Consider the following 22,360-nt stretch of genomic DNA (forward strand, 5'->3'; position numbering starts at 1 on the left):
GAGAGCCAGGCAGGGCCGTCCAATCAACCCACACCTGGATCCAGAGCCCCAGATGGATGGAGCAAGATGACTGGCCAACTCTCAGGACCCTTTCTTTATCTCCAAGCGGTGAAGACTCAGAGGGGACAAGGGCAGTTTAGAGGAAAGCACCAGTTATGACCCAACCTCTAGTTCTTAGCCCACTCCCCCTTTCCAATGCCCTGATTCCTGTATGCCAGATATGCCAGCAGTTCTGGGGACAGTGACTCCACCCCCGGATGGCGATCACCATGTCACATTCCCCACTTAGTAACTGGATAAGGGTGGCAGACATGTAACTCAAGCCAGTTCCAATCAGAGTGGACCACAGACAGTGCCTGGGCACACGGAGCAGAAATGTTCTCTCTTCCTCTGGGTGCTGGGGTGCACAGGTGTGAGGCCAAGTCTGCTGCAGTGCTCTCGACACTGCAAGGGAAGCTGCTATGATGAGGCTCAAGCACAGAGGAGGTCAGAGCTGGGAAAATGACTACAAGTAAAGTTGGTGTCCTCATGGTGTCATGAATCTCTGGATCAAACCGTGCCTGCAGCTCAAACCACATCTGAAAAGTTTATTTATGAGCTTGTTTAGGGCAGTTTGAAAAGATGTAAAAATTACTTGTAATTCAAAGCACTTCAAATTATGAAAACCCTGCATTTTCCAGCTCAGGAGCTGGAGGCATGGAAACAAGAAGTGACCAGGCCTCAGCCACACAGCAGCCAAGAGAGTTCTAAAGAGGAAATGTAGCACAGGACTCCACGCCTGGAGGTCTGGAGACCGGGTGCTGGTCAGTGACTTGCTACGTGACTTCAAGCAACTCACTTGCTCTCTCTGGGCCTCAGTCTTCCTCTGGACAATAAAGGTTGGAGGTAATATGGGGGGGGGGTGGAGGTTCCTTCTGGCTCTTCCTGCAATGATGCCAAAGCCTCTGCAGGGCTTTCTCTGACCAGAAAGATGCTCAATGGACTGACTGAGACATGTTGCCTCTGACCCTGTCAAACACTGATCATTGGACCTTTGTGCAGTTGCTCTAGAAAGTTAGGTGACCTCACGGGAAACCGGGAAGAGGGTAAGTTAGACTTCGGGAGAGCTACCCGAACAAAAGGAACGACTATCTCCTCGCCGAATGCAGAGGAGGCACAAGGACCATCACCCCGGTGGAGGGGGTTTCTCTGAAGATAAGGAGCACGACAAGGAGATATGAACACAACCATCACGTCCACTCACTTTGACACCCAAAGAGTTCATCCACAGAAAGCAAAGCTGTGTCTTGTCGGGAGGGTGGCGGCTGTGAGCATGGGCTCTGGAGCTAAGCTGCCCGGGTTCAAAGCCAGCCTCACCACGCACTGCCTGTGCACCCTGAGGCATCTGACTTAACACTCTCATCCATCAGTCTCCTCATCTGTAAACTGGGGACATTCATCATACCTATCTTCCAGGACTGTCGTGAGGATTAAATAAGACAATGCGTAGAAAAGACTCAGAACAGAACTTAACATAGAGAAAATGTTTACGACACACCACCTGCTACCATTGAGTTATGGGTCTCTTGGTCTGTTCCATCTCCATTCCTTCAAGGAATCTCCGTTTCCTGACATTGTAAAAATCCAGCCCTAGGCTCTAAGGGAGCCTAGAGCACGTGACCCAGCTCTAGCCAACCAGAGCCGTCATCTCCCAGCCGCAAGATAGAGTGAAGGATGGGCACATGATTCAGCCCTAGCCAATCAGAGGTCCCGGTTTTTACCACAGTGATAGGTTCAGAAGCAGACATGTGACTCGGCCCCAGCCAATCAGAGCCCCCTCTGTCTCCAGGCCACAAGGATAGGTTCAAGGCGCACGACCTGAGTGGGTAGGAGTTCTCTAAAAGTTAGGGGAGGGACGTCTCTCCGGGATGCCAAGGTCTTAGGATCAGTCAACTAAGAGCTGCCACAACTGTTTTCCCACCAGGCAGTGAGAACCCACAGAGAAGGAAATAGGGGAAGGCGGGGCTGAGTGCAGAAGAAAGAAAGCCCGCGCTGCAAACATCACAGGAGCCCCCGAAGCCAGTCCCCCGGAGGCCAGCCTGGTGCCTGCACATGTATTTACCCGACGGAGTGCTGAAGTCAGTTGGTGTTAGGTTTTTGTCTATTGCAACTCACAGAGCACGTGAGTGGGCATATAGGCTGGAGAGTTTTACAGCCCCCTTCTCCTCTCATGGGTAAAACTGCCCGAGGGCAGCGACTTTTTGTGGGGAGTCACAGTTCTAGGCACAGCGTGTATAAGATAAGCACTCAAAAATTTCTCATTCTCTCCTGGATACTTTGATCAACATGGGTAGCCACCTTCCAGTTCCCCCCTTGATCCCCTCTGCAAGTGGTTTGGGGGCTGAAACTAGCCCTGGACTATTGCCTTAAGTCGGTTACCTTTCCACGCACAGATGGTTCACAAACAGCCATTCCAACGAACATTTAACCCACCTCAGCGGGTGCCAGAATCAGTCGGGGGAGGGGGGGAATGGGACGCAGTCCCAGACCTCAGGGAGCTTGGATTCTGTTGGAAAAGGTGGAGTGTGTGGGTGAGCAGACAAGATCCCAAGTGACAGTAATAAAATGTCAAGTTAGAGGAGTGTTATCGTCAGCTACAGGAGGGGATCTGGGAAGGTGGGAGCTGAGAGGGTGATCGGCCTGTAGCCCGCACCTGTTAGCATGATGCCCTGCAGATACAGCCTGCATTCTCACTGCCTCCCACTTGATCTGACTCCCCCCCAAGGTGAGGAAAACAAACTTCCTCACCCTTTCCCAATCAGCTGAACCTCCCCAAGCACAAATACAGAATGAAAGTAAATTACCTAGTGTCAAACTCCAGTTTTATTCGATTATGGCAGAGAACCGCTCCGCTTATGTGATTTGAGCAATGTGCCCCTCCCCATTTCCAAAAGCAATTAAGAGATTTCATGTACCATATTGTGATTCCGTAAGGGTTCATCTGACAGGATTTTTTCTCTCCATATGGCATTTGCTGTCAGTATGGAAACAAGGCTGTTATAAACTCACAGCACAGTAAACACCATGTGATTCCAACACAAGCTGTCAGCACCTCAGTTCCATGCCTCTCCCAGCTGTACAGAGGATCCCAGGCAAGAAAGCCACTCACTGGAAGCCCAGAAAGAGATAAAAGCATCAGTAATCATCTATTTGGATTCTTTTCTCAGGCTTATATAAAGATAAATGGGCCTATCTTCTGAGGAAGCATCGCCACCAACAAAATCAGAGTGCAACGTTTGCAGTTCCTTTAGAAATGAAGAACGAGGTCATAGGAGGGAGACTATGAATTTGGAAATTGATCAGAGTGACGGGAGGAGATGTAAATTGCCAAGCACAACCCAAGGTGTGGATCGTTTCTACAGAGTGAGATGACAAAGTTGGAAGCATGAGGAGGTCTGCAATACATCTTCAGAGCAGACCCTTTCTTCTTGGTTTCTACAGAAGCCTTCCTGTCATTTAAATCCAGCTTGCAGGGCCCTGCCCACACCCCTCCTCTCAAGTGTGATCTGTTGGGTATGATGGGGAGGGGCATCCCGGAAAGAAGGGCAGAGCTTTTTCTGTCTCTGAATCTCTCTATCTTTCAGGCTAGGGGAACCCTGGTATGTTATGCACACAGCCATGCAGGTGCTGTCCACACACATACTTACACACCAGCTCTTCTAGAACATGAGAACCCTGCTTTGGGCCACGTGCTTCATTGGCCCTTTCCTCTAAGCCAGAAAGAAGCTGTTGTTATATAAGTTATGAGGGGGCATCAGGCTCCTCTATCCCAAAGTATCCACCAATCATGTAATTACTCTAGCTTTACTCCTGTGGGTCCTTCATTTAACAAACTGTCTTCCAATGTCTCCTGATTTTTGATACAAGAAGGTTCCTTCAACTTTAAGACTCTCTTCTTGAATTCAACAACGGGGTGGGGTGGGGTGGATGAGTGGGAGGAAGCACACCTATATTTACTGGCAGGTTAATGATCCAGTAACAGGCTTAGAGTTAACAGCTGGTGGTCAGTTAGGACTAAGAATGGGAGTGTGGCCTTTGTGATGTGACCCTGGCCGTGGTAATAGAGGTCTAGTGGACATGGCAAACTGAAACATATCTAGAGGAAGGTGACTGGAAATGGGGAAGGGTCTATGAAGCCCCTTATAAGCTCTAGGACACTAAGCTGTACCCTTGATCAAAAGAGTGCCCCAGGGGGCGGCTGGGTTCACTGTGCATGCAGGAGTGTGGTGGGAGGTAACATGTTGCAAAGACAGGTTGGGCCCAGGAAATAGCTGGGCTCCAAGTCCCAGGAGACGGGATGGACTCAGTGTCCCATCAGGGACCAGTGATTTTAGAGCACATGTGATTCAAGTGGAGTCCACAGAAAGGTGGATGACGATGGGGTGGGGAGCAGGGAGCCTGAGACGTGAACAGAGGTCACTGGTTGGGGAGCCACTGCTGTCCGCATAGGGAGGGTGCAGCCCCTGTGGTAGGAATCCTGCTTTGGTGATGAGCTGGACTGAACTGGCTTTAAGAAAACCACATGTGTCATTGGTGTCTCCAAGGGTTTGACACCTCCCAGGCATGCCCATGAATAGGAAAGCAGGATCGCCACACTTTCCTGTAACACTGAACTGAATTCCAGCCATGCCTTCAGACAGAACCATCTCTTCCCTGCAGATAGTCCCTTTAGCAAATTGACAGATGCTTGCTGAACCCCTAATGGGCACCGTATTCTGGGCCTTGTTATGAGCAGACAAGGCACCACGGACTTTGTCTTAGTCCTAAGCAGTGTGCTTAGTAGTCGAGGCAGGAAGGAGGCATGTTCACAGACAGGGCTAGTTAGAGCAGTCACCTAACAGTGTGCATGAAACAGAACTGCGTACGGCAGGCCTGCTGGGAATGGTCGGGAAGGTGTCTCAGCATAGAGGGCACAGATTGCTCTTATGATGCTGGGCCCACGTCAGGGGTGATGGCCACAGGAGAGCACACTGGAGCATGGAATGGGAGTTGACCACCTTGCTGACAGCAATGCCAGCAGAGGCTGAGTGCTGGGGAAGGAGAAGGAGAAGGTCAAAGCCTGAGAAATGGGGCCAGAAGTTGGGGGGAAAGGGCAAGGACAAGCTACAGTGAGGAGCTAAGTCCCCATGTGAGAAGCCAGGAGGGCATGGCAAAGCATGGGGGAAGGTGTGTTAAGGATAGAATTCAGGGCTAGGTCTGTGACCACCACAGGGAGCCAGTGAGTAGACCTTCAAGACTGGCTTAAAGTGTTCAAAGGTTCCTCAAAAAATTACAAAGAAAACAACCATATGATTCAGCATTACCACTTCTAGATATTTATCCAAAAGAACGGAAACCAAGACTTCAGAGGTATCTGCACTCGTGGTCATTGGGACACTCTTCACGATAACCACAAAAGATGTGGAAACAATCTAAATGTTCATCAACCAATAGACGAGTTTTTCTAAATGTGGCATATACGTAAATGGAATATTATTCAGCCTTAAAAAGGAAGGAAATCCTGCCACAGGTGACGACATGGAAGGACCTTGAGGTGCTAAGTGAAATAAGCCCATCACAGGACAAATATTCATGATTCCACTTCTGAGAGGTATCTAAAATACTCTTAGAAACAAGGGTAAAATGGTGATTGCCGGAGCTAGGGGAGGGGGAAGTGGGGAGAGGTTGTTCAACCGGTATAAAGTTTTAGTCCCGCAAGATGATTAAATTCTAGAACTCTGCTGTGCAACGTCATGCCTATAGTTAACAATACCGTACTGTGCACTTAAAATTTTATTAAGAGGGTAGATCTCATGTTAAATGTTCTTACAATAATTTTTTAAAAAGAGAACAGCTTAAAAAAATAAATAGTGATAGTTGCTTGGGGATGGGAAGTGAGGCAAGAAGGGACAGGAATCAGAATGTAGTGCTAACTGAGGGTGTCAGCAAATAAATGTACTTGGTAATGAACATACACTCGCAAGCCTGCAGGCACACGCACGGAGAGAGGCAGTGAGCATGTCCCGAAGGCCGAGGCACAGCCAAGTCACTTCCAGTTTTACCCTACACAGGTCAGGCGTGATGCTTACCAAATTCCAAGACAAGGGCCCTGTCCTCACCACCACCAGCTTGTGGTGTTGGCCGCTGTGCTGAGTCTCTCCTTGTCTCCCAGCCTGTTCTCCTAAGAAGCCACTCACGGTACCACAACTTCAGGTCTATTGTCGAGGATACCAGCTACAGACTAAATGTTTGTGTCTCCCCAAATTCATATACAGAAACCTAATCCCTATTGTGATGGTATTTGGAAGTGGGACCTTTGGGGGTGATTAGGGCCTGAGGGTAGGGTGCTCGTGAGTGGGATTTGTGCCCTTATAAAAGACTCCTGAGGACTCCCTCAGCCCTCTGCCACGTGAGGGCACAGCAAGAAGATGGCTGTTGATGAACCTGAAGGCAGGCTCTCGCCAGACAGCAAATCTGCCAGCACCTTGAGTTTGGACTCCCGGCGTCCAGCACTGTGAGAAATACATGTCCGTCGTTTAAAACACCCAGTCTGAAGTATTCTGTTATAGCAGCCAGAGCGGACTAATTTGTCCTATAGCCTTGGCAAGTCTCCTGACCAGGGGCCCGGCCGCTTCACGTCTCACACAGGCACTCTGGGTGAGGCCACCCGTGGCCGCCGTGGATTAGCAACGTGGGGGAGCGCCTGCCTGGTCTCGGCGCTCAGCAGGCCCCACATCAGCTGTGGCCCCCAGGCCAGATCGTAGCCCCTCTATGCAGGCAATGGTGGCTTTGACGACTCTGAAGGTTCAGAAAGAAAACGGGAGGTAGCCGGTGAAAGGGGACTTGACTCCACATCGGCTCCAAAGAAGGCAAGAGCCGCCCCTCCCGTGGCAGAGCCATGGACTCCCAGCTCGGAGAGGGCAGGGGCCGGGGCTCTGCCGGCCTCCTCTGCCTCCCTTGGAGCCTCCCTCTCACAGGGAAGCCACATGTCCCCACAGCACATGGCCGAGGTTAGACTCTCACAACCCAGTCAATTCCTCCAAGACTCCTAACCCCTGGTGGACTCAGAAACAGGAATGTTATCGATAGTGAAGAGAAATAAATGCTGTCACTGTTTTCATTCTTTTCGAGTGACATGAAATGGGAACATACTTTCTTAATTAAGAGCTGTGGTATGCGGACGCTTGGAGGGCAACCAGATTTTCCCAACTGAAGGCCAGAACACAGGCGGCGAGGACAGCGTGGCTCCCCTCAGAAGGCCACAAACCCAAGGGAGCAAGGCCGCCACCCCCTCCCCGGCCGGGAGAGTTGGCGTCAGGCCCTCGCGGATGGGGAGCAAGGAGAAGTCGTGGCTGGGGGTGGGGGGGGGGTGTCGCTGACTGGAACCTGCTTGGGACTGATTTCATTGTTGCCCCAGGCGCTCCTTGAACTGGGGCCAATGAAAATGCACGTTCCATTTCAGAAGTAAGAGCAAGAAAGGCGGCTTCCTGAGGAAATGGAAACGCTAACACGGCTAACACCGGAGCCCTTGGAAATGAAACCACATGTTTATTGTACATAGGGGGTGGGGGGTGTCCAAAAGCAATTTCTGGAACCATCTTTCTACCAACTGGAGGTTTATATTAGTTTGCGTTGTTTCATTTTTATTTTATTTTATTTAACATTGTTTTTCCAAAGTACCAGGGGTGGGTTTTTTGGGTTGGTTTTTTGTTTTGTTTTGTTTTGTTTTTTTTTTTTGGTTTTCGTTTGTTTTTTCGAGGAGTGGGGAGGGCCTGATAGGTCCTAAGGCAATTTAGGAAAACAGATGTGAGGAGACTGGATTAGGCAGGGGCCATGAGCCCTTCACTTTGCTGTACTCCAGGTCTAAAACAATAAACAGAAAAGTGATTTGAAAACAGCTTTCTCTTAAAAATTCCTGCCAAAGCTGGAAAAAACAATCGAGTGTTTGCTCTAAGGAAAAAGCTCTCTGACGTTTGAAAGGCAAGATAGCATCACGGATAACGGCAATTCTTCACAGCCCACCTCTTGGAAGGAGCAAGGGAGGCGAAGGGAAACATTTGGTATTTGGTTAGCAACAGCTGAGTGGGCTCCTATTGCTTCGAGAGAGATGTTTTCATGTGAAAAGAAAATGACATATGGCACATTACACAAACACACCCAAGCCGAGCCCCATCTTCCTGTGCCTTTTGTCCCCCTCATTCTGGTCTCGAGTTTTACCGAGAGTCTGGGAAAGAGCTGGGGGCTGAGCTGGACAGGACACAGAGCATATGCTGTCACCGCGGGGCCCTCTGGGCAATAATGGGGCCCCAGAGTCAGGCAGTGACCTCTCCCTTAGCCTCAAGGCCAAGAAAAGCAAACAATTTAGATATTCCCTTGCAGTGGTAATGAAACGAAGAATCAGGTGGGTAAGGACAGGCGCGGGCGGCGTCGGTGGACCCAGGGAACAGTCAGGTAAACAGAGGCACTGCAGGCAGTAGTAGAGATGAGTCTGGCATGTTGGAATGAGTTGGGGGCCAAGATGGAACCCGGGTTCCAGGCCTGGCTCTTTTACCTGCCATCTGCAGGTGAGAGGCCCGAAGCACTGTGCTCTGAGCCCTCTGCTCTACTGAAAGCCCAGCTCCGTGATCGGAAGCCTTCCTTCCATGTCAGCAGTAGGTGACCACGACCACCAAGAGGTCAGCAGAAAGGCACCTGCTACGTCAGCAGTGGTGGCTCAGGAAAAGGCCAGGCAAAAAGGAGACACGCCGATGTGTGACCTCTGGTTCTATTTCTCTAGATTTTTAATATTTTTACAAACGAGGGGAATGCAACTATTCTAAAAACACAGCTGCAAAACTACTGAGACCAAGGAGGCCCTCGGAAGCACAGGAGCTGTAGCCACCAGACATGACCCCCTTTTCGGTGTGGGGCCTGGGTCACAAGCTGGTGCTCTGCACTCTGTGTTCACCCCGAGGGGGCCTGTGATGGAACCTTCTGGAGAGCTGGGCCCAGGCCTGCGGTGGTGCCATCCACTGGGACAGCTCCGTCAACGGTGGCTGCTGTCCCTTCTTGGTGACCCGCACCGCCTCGCTCACACCCATCCTGAGGATGCTATCCTCTACGGTCACATTCTTTCTAGAAGCTTTTTCCTCCTTGAAAATAAATGTCCATGCAGATACAGGCAGTTTTGGAAACGGAAACACCCAGGCCTACTGCATCAACTCTCTGGAGACGGCGTCAGTGGTGTTGAAAGCTCCCAGGATGAGCGCAGCTCTGTGTTCACTCTAAGGTCTAGCTCACATTTCATCCCCAGTGCCCGGACCAGTGCCTGGCCGGAGCCGCAGCACAGGTGTACCTGGCAACACGCAAATGATGGAACAAGTGAATGAACAAATCAACGTCATGTGGAGGCCACTGGCTTCCAAACGGGGGAGAAGTCTCGGGTCCACACCGCCTCGACACACCCCCAGTGGTGAATCTGCCAGAAAGGAAGGTCTCCCTGTAGCAACTAGATGATAGAGTTGTTCCTAGCGGGGCTTCGGTCCCAGGGAAACAAAAGGGCTCGGGGTGCCCGGGCCCAGGGCGATGCTGGCCAGGCTGTGTGCTGCACTTGGAGGGGAAGCCATGCTGGGTCCAGAGCCCCCAGAAGTGAGGTAGGCCTGAATGTGGCACCCTGCCTGACTCACTGCTTTCCAGAAAGCTCGGCCAGGGCCATGGGAATGGGGCCAAGGGGACTGGACACTGCCTCCAGCTCCTCCTCTGATCCCTGTATGACCTCAGACCCATCACTGTCCCTGGACCTTGGTTTCCCCTTTTACAAAATGAGCCTGATGAATGACAGGAGCTTCAATGTCCCACCTCCCAACATGGTAGCTCCCCGGGGAGACCGTGAGGAGCCTGGTGGGGATGGAGACACCACAGGGCATGGGGCCTTTCTCCAACATCAGAGCTCCGAGCACACCACCTTTGGAGTCCGTCAGCCCACAAAGCTGCCTTCCCACCCACATCTGGACTGTGGCCAGAGGAGGAACAGAGCAAGCGTGGCCTTAAAGGCAGTATTTCCAGAAGGCCCAGGAAGGTTGCCGTTTGAGGGCCAGAAGCCCTGGCTTCCGCAGCAGCCTGCTACAGTTTGCTGTGAGGCCCTGGGGTTGTTACTCCCCATCTCTGTGCCTCAGTCTCTCTTGAGTGCTTTTCCAGCTTACCCTTGGATAGCAATCTGACCCACCCTTACTGTGAGCTGCCGTGGCCTGGGAGGTGCGGGGGCTCTGAAGCCGTGGCGGCTGGGCCATCCAGGGCCCCAGGGACTGGCTTCACCTGGAGCTGTGAGCTAATGAAGCAAAAGCCGCGGGAGGGCGGGGCCAGGAAGTGGCGGGGCCAGCAGGGGCCAAGGCAAACAGCAGCCTCTGTGCAGAGCGGCCGCCCTGCTTCTTCCTGGGCTATGGGCCAGGGCCCAGTGAGGCTCACAGCTGTGCTGGCCAAAGGTACTTGAGAAATGAATGCCCGGGAAGGTGGAGGCAATGATGATCTCCCGAAAGTCCAGATGTCTCAGGCTCTGAAGACCCCAGCTACAGTGAGCCCCATCGGGGACTCGGCCAGCCTTCGTTTGTTCACTCCTGGAGACGGGAAGCATTTCACCTGCCAAGTGTCCAGTGCTCTTTGCCAACATCATGTTAAGAGTCCATTCTTATTTTGAGGCCAGACCTGCTCCTTGGTTCTCATTCTTGGGATACAGAGGACAAAAGTTAGGTGGCAGGTATTCTCTGCTCCTGGACTCTTCTCTCAGGTAAACCTCTGGTTTCCCCCAGCTGCTTCCTCATGACTCCTAGAATACCACCCACTTGACACACCCAAACTCTGTTTCTCCAAGGAACGGAGCTGGGTGGCCCTGGCCCCCTAGAACCTGACCCAGGTTTCTGGTAATTAAACATGGGACCATGTCAACAACTCCCATCAAGACATCTTTGCCTAAGTCAGCCCCAGAACCAAGAGGGGCTAGAGTGGGGGAGACGGGCATGCTTGTGGAGTTCACCAAATGCCCATGTTCCAGACAAGAGACGGGAGAGGCTTGTTGCTTCTGCAGAAACGAACACAGAGAAAGCTGGAGTCTCAACGCAGACTTTGCTCAGCTGAGTTAGAGCTCAGGGGTGTCCGGATTTTAGATATGGATTTTTATAGCATTTGGCAGAGCTAGTTTTCAGAAAGAGATGACCTTTGGGCCAGACAGTGGCTTTCCCACTTTGCCACCTGATGTATAGTGATAATCATAGAAACAATAAGAGCTAACATGAATGGGGCGCTTGCTGTATACAAGGCCCCTTGCTAGGCATTTTACACGCTTGTCTCCTGCAGGCCTCAGAATAGACCTATGAAAAGGATGCTGTGATCAGCCTGTTTTCAGATGAGGCCGAAAAATGCGGCATTGAGAAGGATTAGCACCAGGCCACAGAGCAGCAAATGACAGAGACGGGATCTGAACTCAGCTCCTCCTAAGAGTAGAACAACTGTTCTGGAACTTTCAGCTTCTAGGGATCCACAGCAACAGCAGCAGGCAAGGACCTCGGACCCTGAGAGGTGGATGACATCTCACCAATGACACCATTTGGCAACCTCTGGGGGCCCATGGGGGAGGGGCACCCTTGTAACCTGGACATACCCATGACCAGTGGGCCCAGGGCTGCTGTGCACACCGTATCTGGGAGCTCCAGCCACATACTAAGGACTGGAAAACCCATGACAGCTCAGTGGCTGGCCATCAGCCAGACAGTTACACTCCGCAGACTGGGCCAGCACAGGAGAATGATCTGGAATGCCCTCGCTCCCCTCCTCCTCTTCCTCTAGAACACCTGACACAAGTATGCTGTCCCCTTCCTGGCTGTGAGCTCTTTCAGCTCCGAGGCCCGCAGCACACCTGCGATCATGTAACCTACGTGCTGTCTCGTTCCCCTGGCTGCTGTCCTCAGAGTTGGCCTTGGCTCCTTGGCCGAGCTGTAAATTCTCTCCACTGCCACCCCCTCTGCATCCTCTGTAGAGTCTGGGACAGTCTGGATACCATGAGGTCACCAACAAATATACGACTGATTAAAGCAGGAGCAGCCATGAGAAAAGTTATTCACTAGGATCCTGTTTACACTTCTTTTGTCAAAACAAATCCTTTGCTCCTTGAAGATAGAAGTCTTAAAGTCCTCGGTGTCTAGAAGTAAATGCTTGGCTTTTAATAGGGTGTTGGAACTGCATTTCATAGCACATTCCTGGGCGCAGACCTACATGGAGGCAAGTCCTGAAGCCAACAGGACAGTAGTCCAAGCAGGGCTGGACCCAACCTGGAGCAGGCAGGGCCCGGGCCGCCTCGGTCCCCGCGTACCCCAGCCCTAGCACAGAGCCTGGCATACAGCCAGCACGCAGTAACATTAGACGAGTGAATGAGTAGAATACATTAACGACCTCGCTCGTCCATTTGCTTGCTTTTGGCTATATTCTAACATACTTCTTTCCAAATGCTTCCCTGTGCTCGGTCACGTTCATGAATGGATCTGCCCCATGGGAAATGGAGCCCCTTTCCAGCACTGACATCGCACCCGCCCTTCACAATGCAACAACATCACAGCCAGAGAAAGGACACGTCGCAGAGCATGGTCCGCGACCTGGCAGAAAACCTGAAGGAAAGCCAGTCCGACACCCTCCCCTCACAGATGGGGAAACTGAGGCCTGGGTGGGGAAAGGGTCTCATCTTATTTATCACCCCAGGACTTGCTCAGCTGCCTCAGTCGCTCGCAGGCCCCGGAACAGTGTGAACAGGGAGCAGAAGTCCGCTAGTAAAACTCAAAGACCCTCACCCAAGAGGCCGCCCACCCAGGTCTGGCATAGAGAGAGGCCCAGTCAAGCCTCTCAAAACTCCCTCTCGGGATCTGGCGTCTTGAGCGCTGTGAAGTGTAGCTGCTTCTGGCAGCCTGAGGCCTATAATCGATACCACGCAGGTGCCTCAGATAAATCTTCAGGGGCTGTCTCCGCGTGCAGTCAAGGAGCCGCTTTTAATTGTCAAGAAGAAAAAAAGCAAAGACCTCATGCATTTTCATTTTTATCTAAGTAGAAGGGCACAGTCTGCCAGTGTGCAGTACCGCCTCTTGCCAAAAACCACTTGTCTAAACTAAAGCTTTCTCCGCCACCCGAGTACAGAATCAGAGCGTTCAGGACCCAAACGCACGTGCTTTTCTTTTGTCCCTTCTTCCTTTCTTTCTTTCTTAAGAGCCCCACATATCTCTTAGCTGTCTAGACCATACAAGCTCCAGCTCAGCCTGGAGCACGGCCCTCTGGGAATGCTTTTTCTCCTCCCTCTGGCTCCAGGCTCGTCACAGACATTTTGACAAATATTTAGCTGATGCCCAGCCTCGAAGGTACCCTCCTCAGCTACTCAGCACAAGACGGATAGCTGGGAATAGAAGAAAAAAAGATTGGGATGATCAGAGAACACGCCTATTTCTAACTGGTCTGAAAAATGTAACCCACAATGGCTGTTTGTTTTAAATTATTTCTTGCCAAGAACAATGTTCGGATGATAGAAAAATTCCACACTGGAACCTCCAATGCTTACGTATTTTTCCTTCTGAGCACCTGCATGGAAAAGCAGCTTTATTCAGAAAATGTAACCAGTAAAAGGGACGGGAGAACTCTCCAGAGCTCCTACTCAGCATGCTGCACCAGAAAGTCTCTGAGGACATCTTCCCGGGGGACCTGGGCTCTGACAGGCCAGGCTGTAACTGCATTTTGCTCTAGCTGAGTCGGGGCCAGTTAAAGTAGGCGACCAGAACACTGTAGGAGGAAGGCAGAGACCCTTCCTTACAGACAGGGTCCGCATGGGAGCCAGCAGCGGACAAACTGGACCTACGAATCAGGAATGTATGCGGCACAGCCCGAGTGACCCTCCACGAGTAGAGAATCCAGTTCCTCCCAAAGCGGGGTAAGAATCAGATTTCCAAAGGTAGCATAGCTCACAGACATCATCATGGTTGGGGTTAAGCCAACAGGATACCCTGAACCTCTCTAGTCCAGAGCTGTACCCTCGAAGGGAATCCTTCTGGACCTGGCTGCCTTCTGGTGGTTGGTCCCAGAAGTCTCCAGCGCCCTTATCTTTGTGTCCAGGTTTGTTCAGCTCATTAGCTGGGTTGGATCTGATAGGCCAGGGCCCCCTCTCCCACCCTTCCTTTAAGACTGCTTTATTAAGCATCTACTTGGTGCCCCGTGCTGTGCTAGGCCAGAGGATCAAGTGATCACCAGAAATACCTTGCACCCCAAGCACCCAAGAAGCCAGTCCAGCTCTGGGCTCTCTTCCTTGGAGCTAACCCAGAACTCCTCCAGGATGAGAAGCAGCGGAGGGGTGAGAGGCAGAGGCAGGAACTCATTTCCTAGCCACCTTTGCATCTAGGTGTGGCTAGATGACCACGTTTGCAAAGGAATGTGCACAGAAATAATGGCTCCTAGTTCTGGATTATGCCCTTAAAGGGAAAGGGTATGTGCCTTTTCCTTCACTGCTCCCCTTCCTATAGACAGACACACCTAGAAGGCAGATGCAATGGGCCGGCATCTGGGACCAAAAGGAAGAGGGCGACACCTTAGGGACAGAAGAGACTGGAACAGAATGACCACACAGAACCTCCATAGCAGCCTAGGTCCATGCCCAAGCCCCGTTCCAGGAGAGAGATAGGCTTCTACCTCATTTAAACCAGGGTTAGTCCGTGTCGTTGTTACAGCAGCCCTTGATCCAACCCCATACCAGCTGTATGACCCTTTCTGAGACACAGTTTCTTGGTCCTACAATGCAGATAATGATAAAATGACCTACGTCATAGGTATGGCTCAGTCAAGGCGCTTGGCATGGTGCCTGGCACATGCTAGCCCCTCAGTAAATACTATCCACCCACCATTATTATAAGAAGCAGCCACTGGATATCCCTGTCCAAATCCCCTGCACCCACCCCCTTCGCTGCCCAACCAGGAAAGAGGGTGAACAACTGCCAAGAAGGGTTAACTAGAACCAATGCTCGCCCACCGGAGCCTCGTCTCCTAAATTGGACGCTGTTTCACACGCTCCTTCGCCACAGAGAGGGAGACGGAGGTGTGGCTTCAAACACAACAGACCCACCTGACCTCCCCTGGCGTGAACCAGGTTGCCGTAATACCACTCCAAGGGCCCCAGGCTGCTCCAGCAGCCCCTACACGTGAGCAAAGAGAGGACTGTTTCTCTGACGGAATCAAGGCACCCAAGTCTCAAAAAGCTTGTGTTCATTTCCAAAGATGGTGAGTCGAAATGCAGAACATTATTCGTCCCTGTCGAGCACAATTCAGTCTTCCTCCCCTACGATATCCTGGGTCATCCACATTGAAAGAATATTTTAGTAAGAATTATAGTTCGGATGCTGGAAGGTTCTGAAGTCAACAGAACTGGTTTTGCTGTATATTACATAAAATAAACACTCCGGTTCCAGGAACTCAAGGGAGCACACTGAGAACCACATTTGTTTTCCCAAGATGCATGTGTTGTGCAAACTGCCCCCGTTCTGGCCACATCAGACTCGTGCGTCTCTAGGGTCCCTGAAGGGCACAGGCGAGGGGCAGTCCCAAGCTGACCACACCCCTGGATGATACTGCCTTTACTTACAAGGGCTGGGAAGGCCGGTGAGGTATGTGCACCCGAGGGGCGGACATCCCTGCAGTCTCTGACCCCAGGCTTTATGTAAGTGGCTAAACACAAGATTGTATACAGAGCAACCAAGGGCTTCCTAAGAACTGATGTTCCTGTTTTTAAATATTGACTTCCTTCTTGTAGCATCACTGCCTCTGATGGTCACAGAGCACAGAGCGGGGGCTGCCTGCAGCTGGGCCCACACTTCCAAGAGCTGCCTTTCCATTTGAAATCCCCCCTGAGCCTCAGCCAGGGCTGGGCACCAGCCTGGGTCCTAAGTCTGAGCTCCTATCACCGCCCCTTCAAGGCACTCAACGCAGGTGATCTTTGCAATCTGCCTGGGTAAGATTGCGTGATGACTCCGCTCCCCACCCTCTGCCTGGAAATGGAGCACAAGCCCTGCTCTGTGGGGCTCAGGGCTGTGCTCCCCAGAGCGAGGCCTGGTGCAAGGCAGGTGCTCAGAAATGGGAGAATGAATGAATGGTGACCAGGGCTTGTTGAATAAGGGAATGATTTGGATTACGATGAAGATGAGGCCTCCCCATCTAGGCAGTCAGAGAGCGGCAAAGGCCACCCACTGACAAGTGTGTGTGGCCATCTGCCCACATTCACCACCCTCCGGGGAACCGGAACACACCTCCCGTAGTGAGTGCACGTGAATTTGGCATCTACTAGGAGCCAAATGCTTGAAGACTCCCTTCTCTCCCTTAATGCTAGCTGGTGGGGTGGAGAGTACTTCCCTCTGGCACAGCTGGTCTAAGGGACTTGCCCAAGGTCATAAAGGGGCAGTGGTGAGGCCCACCCTTGGGAATCAGAGGGAAGGCAGCAACTCGCTCTTCCCTTAAGAGGAAACCACCGTTTCCCACCAGAGAAGTAGGGGAGCCACAGGCTCAGAAACACTCAGGGCCTCCGCCGGGGGGAGGGGACACTCAGGATGACACAGGGCCTGGGAACAAGGAACAGAGCATGACCCTAGGGAGCAAAGGGCTCTGGGCCAGGTGCAGGGGAAGAAGATAACGGATGGGAGATGCAGGAAGGGTAAATATTCGCGTAACTAGGGGGCTGCAACCACTTTAAGTACTTCAGTATGGAACTACAAGAGGGGGATTTTCCGGGGCGCCTGGGTGGCACAGTGGTTAAGTGTCTGCCTTCGGCTCAGGGCGTGATCCCGGCGTTATGGGATCGAGCCCCACATCAGGCTCCTCCGCAATGAGCCTGCTTCTTCCTCTCCCACTCCCCCTGCTTGTGTTCCCTCTCTTGCTGGCTGTCTCTATCTCTGTCAAATAAATAAATAAAATCTTAAAAAAAAAAAAAAAGAGGGGGATTTTCCTTCTCCTTTAGGCTGGGGTTTAAACTCTGAAGAGCAACTTATTGAACACCTTTGGAGCCCACCAGAGGCCCAGGTGAGCTGAGCTGAGGGACAGACACAAGAGAGGTCAAAGACAGGCTCTGTACCCCCCAAATGGAGGGGCTCACAGACCCTTCTTTAGGGGAGGGCTGGACACTGTGGCCTCCACGGAGGAAATGTGAAAAATGGGAACCCCAGGCTCCCCCTGCCTCCCCAGCCTCCCCCAGCCTCCCCAGCCTCCCCCAACCTCCCCTAGACTCCTTGCTAATACCTTCTGCAACCCTGACTGGAACCCATTATCTCTTCTGGACTTGGTGCATGAACACGGTCCTCATTCCAGAAACAAAGACACTACAGAAATTTAAAGTTTCTTAACCTGGCAGTGAGGACCCCCTTCCCCAGCTGAATCCGGCATGTGAGTCTAAGAGAGATGGACAGATACTAGGTGAGGAAGGCAAGAGAATTTACAGCAAGGGCCTGCCCACACAATGCTGTCTTAACACAGTCCATCTTGACAGGAAGCTCAGCCTCCCTGGCAGCAGGGCCGTGGCAGCGGGGACTGGCCACCATGTGCAGACCCTGCTCTGCAGATGTCTCTCTCTGCTAAAGGAGGGCTCCCTGGGTCCTCAGCTCTATTTCTGCCTGCCTTTGCCCCTCCCTGCCCACCTGGAATTCCATTCCCTTCCACATTAAAGACCTGCGGGCCCTCCTACCTGACTGGCTGACTCAAGCTACAGCTCCCTTGCTGGGCCAAACAGGAACCAGAGGGTCCCCTCTAACACAGGCATGGACAGAAAGTGGCTCCTGGAAAACAGCCACACTGGGGTGGACTGTGTATGGGGTTGCCTGAAATGGGCCAGATCCTCCCTAAGCACACATGCTACCCAAGTCCAGCATATGCATAAGCACACACCTCCTCCAGGAAGCCTTCTGGGATTGCCCCAGCCCCATTTCCAGGCTCCTGCACAATCACTCCAAAAGGCCTTCCTTGAGGTGTACTAGCAGCTACCTCCTGCTGCGGTCTGGGGGGCCCAAAACCATGAAAGGGGCTGAATTGTGGGCTGAACTGTGCCTCCCCCCAAAAAAAATCCCCATGTTGGAGTCCTAACCGTCAATGCGACTGTATTTGGAGATAGGGCCTTTATGGAACTAGTGAAGGTTAAACTCGGTCATCAGGGTGGGGCCCTAATCAGAGGGCTGGTGTCCTTAGGAGAAGATAAAGAGACACCAGAGATTGCTGTCTCCCTCTCTGTGTGCACAGAGCAAAGGCCCTATGAGGACACGACAAGAAGGCGGTCAACGACAAGCCAGGACAAGAGTTCTCACCAGAAACCCATCCTGTCAGTACCCTGACCTCAGACTCCCAGCCTCCAGAACTGTGAGAAAATACATTCTGTTGTCTAAGCCAGTGAGCCCATGTCATTTGGTTCCGGCAGCCTGAGCTGGCTAATATCGGGCGGGTGATGAAAAGAGCAAGGTCTGAGGCTTAGTCCTGCCATTTATAAGCTCAGTGATCTGTGACAAATCACTTGGCCTCAGTTTCCTGGGCTGTGAAATGGGGGCTACTAACCCTCAGCCCTGCCTACCTCCCTAAGAGGCCTGTGGAGGCCCAGGGAGAAGGTGGCCAGACCGCAGGATGGGAGGGCTGGGGTGTGAGATGGACAGGAGCTCAGTCCTGGCCCCACCGCTCCGCATCTGGGTGACCCCAGACAAATCACATGATCAGAGCAGCTATCATAAGCTGAGCACTTGCTATGTACTAGGTATGGCGCTGGGAATGAGAATCCTGCTGTTCGTGGGGGTGACAGCCATGTGCTACCATGGGCACAGCATCCAAGCCAGGCCAGCCATGCCTGCTGGGCAGCGTCCCCAGAACGCTGCCTCTCAGCCCTCACCACTGCTGGCCCCGGGACACCGGCAGGTGCTCCAGGAATGGGGGAAAGCTGGCCCTTTGCTCCTTCCCACTGCACAATGGGGACATCAGCTGGGGCCTTGGAAACAAGGGGCCAAACCATTCCAGGCCACCTGTGGCACTGTCCAAGGCTCACAGACTTTCCACACCGAAGCCTCTCCCCTTGGGGTGTCACTGACGCAGCCACCCCAAGAGGACGGGAATCTGCTCGGCAGACGCTGCCCAGCCCAGCTCAGGAAGCCGCCTTAACGCCCCTTCAGAACCCAGTCCCACGGGGCCAAGGCATGAGTCAAGAAGCATACTCCCACCTGCCCATCACCCTGCTGACGGCTGTGGCCACTAAGGACGGGAAGCCCTGACAGGCAACATGGCCACAATGGCAGGCAGGGAGCTGAGTGGTGGGGAGGGAACCTGGGGTCCCTTGCTTGCATGGAAAGAAACACATGCAGAGCTGTAAATGGTGGGGGCCGGCAGAGGGGTGCTGAGTTTGAGCTGCTATTGTTAACACTGAACGAATTTCAGTCAGTATGTCCCTGGCCCCTGGACACAGGTCTCTGGAGAACAGCCAAGAACAGTGCATCAGAATGGAACATTCTGTACCAGGGCTGGAGAGACCCTCTCCCCGTTATTGGCCACAGCTCTCCCAACATCTCCCTGACCCCAAGCACCACTGAGCACAGTCGGATACTCCCATGTGGGGCCTCAGCCTCCATCTGCTGGGGGGCAGATCTGTAGACACGACACAGGTCCCTCTAGAGGCACTTCTTCGTGCTGCTGAGATGGTCTCAGACTTTAGGGAATTTGCCCAGAGAAAGGGAACAGCTTCCAAATGCAGTGGAAGGCCACAGCCCACCCTGTCTCCCATTTGTTGCTTTATCTTTGCAGCATAAACAAGCTTCGCCTACATTTATGGTTAAATTGGTCAAATCCTATTCCTCAGCCAGCCCTGCTCTGTCATTTAAAAGGAAAAAAAACACCACTTACAGATCACTTTCATTACCTTGGATAGGGCAAAGCGTTTGGCATCACTTCACTCCGCCTGGGCTCTAGGCTCTGGTTGGCCCCCACCCCTTTCACACCCCACTGGTTATTAAGAATTTTCTCTTCCCTAGCCAGGCCTCACCCACATGCTGTTCTTCGGTGGGCGTGGAAACTTCTTGTCCTGGGGCTGGGTCTTTGTTGACAATGCCATAGAGGTATCAGGAGATAGCCCAGAACTGGTAGGTTGCAAAAGGGAGGGCTGGCAGTGCAAATTTCAGTAAAGCAAAACCTTTTTCCTTTTGTCAGTTCTGAGAAGGGTTCTCACATGAGAAGACAAATCCTCCCATTGACTGTGTTGAAAACTTGTGACAAAAAGGGGTCAGTGGGGGCTTAGGCTAAGCATTGGCACACAGACGGTTGTCGTTCTGTTTTGTTGTTTTTTAATTTTTGGTAGTTCTCTCTATTCTAGGCACTTTCCTGTGGATGGTTCTGGGGGCACAAATGGAAATAAGCCTGGGATCAAAGGAGAGAGAAGGAGCTGGATGAGCCCAAAGGCTCTCAGAGGTTGGATCTAGGCAATGCTGGGAGGAGACAGGCGGGCATGGTTAGGGGGCTGCTCTGACAAGGCATCCGGCAAAGAGGACTCTAGCTAGCCCAACCTTGGAAATCAGACAGGATCCCAGAAATCGAGAAGGCATGAGCCACTACGAACATGGTCTGGACAATATCTGAGCCAGATATCGTAAACATGACTATGTTCCCTGGAGAACTTTTTAAAATTATAAAAGTCTGGGCCCAGAGACTTTGATTCTGTAAAGCCTTAGAACTATTTATTTCTTAAAAGTTTCAAGGTGATTCTGACATTAGGCTCTACTCTAGGCTCCCTGATGAAATCACTAATTTTCCATCAAACTGCGGAAGAGGGTGCATAGGCGATGGAATTGTCATTGTGTCTTTTTTGAGTTGCTCTCTGTTTTACCTAAGAATTTGTTTTGCCTGAGCCTATCATAATGGCATACTCTGCCTGACGGAATTTGCGCTTCTCTATGTCCATTTTGGTCCAAATACAATATTTCCGCTTGTGGGTACTTTGTTCCATAGAGCTGGGTTGTAATATCCCTATTGTTCAGTAGGTGTCGCTGTAACACAGGACGACCACAACCCAGTCCTGAAATTCTTCCCTGTCTGCATTCTTGCCTGCACAACACATTAGCACATTTCTTCATTAGTCCTCTAGATTTAAAAGTTTCTATCTTGAATTATCTTACAACAAAGAATAACTATATACCGCCACTTGTTTCTCAGAGCTCAGGAAATGCTATTTCACAGGGATTGTCTTACTGTTTCTCTTCCCCTTTTGTCCCCTCTCCTACAATAATGCATCTCAAACTTTATGGACTCAGGACATCTTCACACCTCTAGAAATTACCGAGCCCTGCCCCCCAACTGCTTTCGTTTATGTGTGTTATATCAATATTTTCCATATTAGAAAACAAAATTGAAAAAAATCTAAAACACGGGAATACACAAGTATGTATTGTGCTAATTGTCAGAGTGATGATATCATCAGGTGTCACATAGGGTCTAGAAAACGCTACACTTGTGAAAGAAAATGAGTGAAAAGGGAGAATAACATCATTATGGATTATTATGTATCATTATGAAAACAGTTTTGACCTTGCTAAAAAGCATCTCAGGGACTGTGTCTGTTCTTAACAAAGCTGAGGTTAATCAACATCTTAACTTTCCTTCTGAAAAAGACAGAAGGAACTTCAAATTCTTTAATTCTGATTATTACATCTTCATTTTTAAAAGTTTTCTCCCTTTTTTAAAATGTGCTTTACCATTTTTATAGCCTCTTCTTCCTTGCTCATATTTCCAAGTCTCTCCTATACTTCTTAAAATATACCTATATCCCATATGCTCTTCATACAATGGGACTGACACCCCACCCCACCCCTGCCCCGAGAGCTGGGGTTGGCGTTCTCTCTCTTTGAATCTGGGTAGGGGCTTGTCACTACTCCAACCAATAAATGCGGGGAAAGTGAGTCTTTGTGACTTCTGAGGCTAGGTCACCATCTCTGGGAAGCTTACCCATGCAAACAGCCACTATGCTGTGAGGAAGCCCAGGCCACATGGTGGAGCCACGTGGGGAGGAGCTGGGGACCCATTAACTGCCAGCATCCAAATTCAGGACATGTGAGTAGATGAGTCTTCCAACCTTGCACTCAGGCCTTGAACACCATGAAGCAGAAATAAGCCATCGCTGCTTTACTCTCTTAGAATCCTGGACCTACAGAACCCATGAGCATAATGTTTGTTTTATGTCACTACGTCACTCAGGGGTGTAACTGGAACATTCCCCCAATGTATTTCTGGTGCCTAATTTAGTAGATGCTTAAATATTTGTTAGATTTAGAAAATACATTAGAAAAACATATTATTC

General features: G+C 51.3%; 1 protein-coding gene across 2 annotated transcripts in view; it reads right to left on the minus strand.

Moving 5' to 3' along the window:
- Nucleotides 1–22,360, minus strand: part of GRK5 (G protein-coupled receptor kinase 5) — a 202,582-nt gene that overhangs the window by 59,725 nt on the left and 120,497 nt on the right. The gene's annotated exons all lie outside the window — the stretch shown is intronic.

The sequence above is a fragment of the Ursus maritimus genome, unplaced genomic scaffold (assembly GCF_017311325.1).
Source record: "Ursus maritimus isolate PB19 unplaced genomic scaffold, ASM1731132v1 scaffold_7, whole genome shotgun sequence".
NCBI lineage: Eukaryota > Metazoa > Chordata > Mammalia > Carnivora > Ursidae > Ursus > Ursus maritimus.